Source organism: Austrofundulus limnaeus, unplaced genomic scaffold, assembly GCF_001266775.1.
Source record: "Austrofundulus limnaeus strain Quisiro unplaced genomic scaffold, Austrofundulus_limnaeus-1.0 Scaffold637, whole genome shotgun sequence".
Lineage (NCBI taxonomy): Eukaryota > Metazoa > Chordata > Actinopteri > Cyprinodontiformes > Rivulidae > Austrofundulus > Austrofundulus limnaeus.
In genome coordinates, this window is record NW_013953039.1 from 218,827 (window position 1) to 220,601 (window position 1,775).

Consider the following 1,775-nt stretch of genomic DNA (forward strand, 5'->3'; position numbering starts at 1 on the left):
TTTCTGAAGTTTTACTATAAAAACTTTAGTGGTGCCTCGGAAAACAGATAATTTGCGTGTTTTAAATAATTCACAAATTATCCATTTTAGCGTTTAATACCCCTACACAAACAATATTTTTTCCCCTCAGCTGGACTTAACTCAATGAACTCCATCATTAAATGCTCAAAAGGTCTTGAAGGTGCTGGATGGGCTGCTGCAGTTTTACTTTTAATCGGCCTCCCTGCATTCAGCTTGGCACAAATCATGCAGGACTGACAGTATTTCTGAGCAACAGTTGTGAAACCAGGGGCAAACCAGTGAGTATTTACCATAGCGGTCATCCCACATTTTGAAGCATGATCTAAACCTTGTGACAGTTTCGCAAAATGGTTGAAAAAGTGTTTCGGCAAACAAGCTTTGGAGTCAGGCCCCACCCAAACGTCATTTTCAAAGGTACAACCTGCTTTCTTCCAGGCCTGCCTCTCCGGAGCATTGGAGAAAGACTGCATGTCTTTCAGCGAGCAAGGCTCTGCAGTCTTATCTTCAAAAAATGTAAACACTTGTGGGCCATAAGCAGCCTCTTTAGCTGCATCATCAGCAGCTCTGTTTCCAACTGGAACTGGGTCAGTGCTGTTCGAATGAGCAGCACATTTGCAGACTGCTATTTCTTTTGGTAAAAGAATGGCTTCCAGCAGTGCTGCCACCAGTTTATGATTCAAAATTGGTGAACCATCAGATTTCAGGAACTTCCTGTGCTTCCATAGAGCACCGAAATCATGCACCACCCCAAAAGCGTACCTGCTGTCAGTCTAAATGTTTACTTTCTTGTTCTCAGCCCATCTGCACGCTTCTGTTAAAGATATCAGTTCCGCAGCTTGAGCAGACAGATGACCTGGTAATGAGGAGGAGCAGATTACATCAGCGTTCTCATTCACCACAGCAAACCCAACCATATTCTCACCTGTTCCCATGTCCCGTCGTGCTGAACCGTCTACAAACAGGTGAGCCTCAGGTAGACTCAGAGGTTTATCAGACAGGTCCGGACGAGGGTTGCAACTCAGCTCTAACTCTGCGACGCAGTCATGTGGCTGTCCTTCGTCAGACAGAGGAACTAGCGTGGCTGGATTTAGAGCTGAGCAGCGACGCACTTTGACATTGGGGCTTTCGAGGACACACGCAAAATAACGCGTATAACGGGTCGCGCTGAGATGTGATGTTTTTTGTTCATTTAGGATTTGCTCTACAGCGTGAGGGACAAACAAGGTCAGATTTGAATACCCCACGATGTCGCGTGACGCTAAGATAGCCTTTTCAGCTGCTGCTACAGCGCGCAAACATTTAGGCAGCCCGGCCGCTACTGCGTCTAGCTTAGCGCTAAAAAAACCAACAGGTCCCATCTTATCACCATGCATCTGGCTTAGCACCGAGGTCATGCAGCCAGGTCTCTCGTCAACATGCTGATAAAATGGCTGTGTCATGTCTGCAATTCCCAAACACGGAGCACTCTGCAGAGCCTTTTTCAAAACCACAAAAGCATCCTCCACTTCAGGAGACCACAAAACTCTTCCAGATGGCACCAGGCCGGGGGCGTGACAGATTTCTCTAAGTGGCCGTTCTAACTGTGAGTAGTTAATGATGATGCCTACAGTAGCCAACCAACCCTAGGAAAGACATCAGCTGCTTCTTTGTGACAGGACGGGGCATGGAAGTGATGGCTGAGACCCACTGCGGAGACAGCCTCCTACCTGCAGCAGATAAGACATGCCCTAGGAACGACACCTGCGGTTTTACAA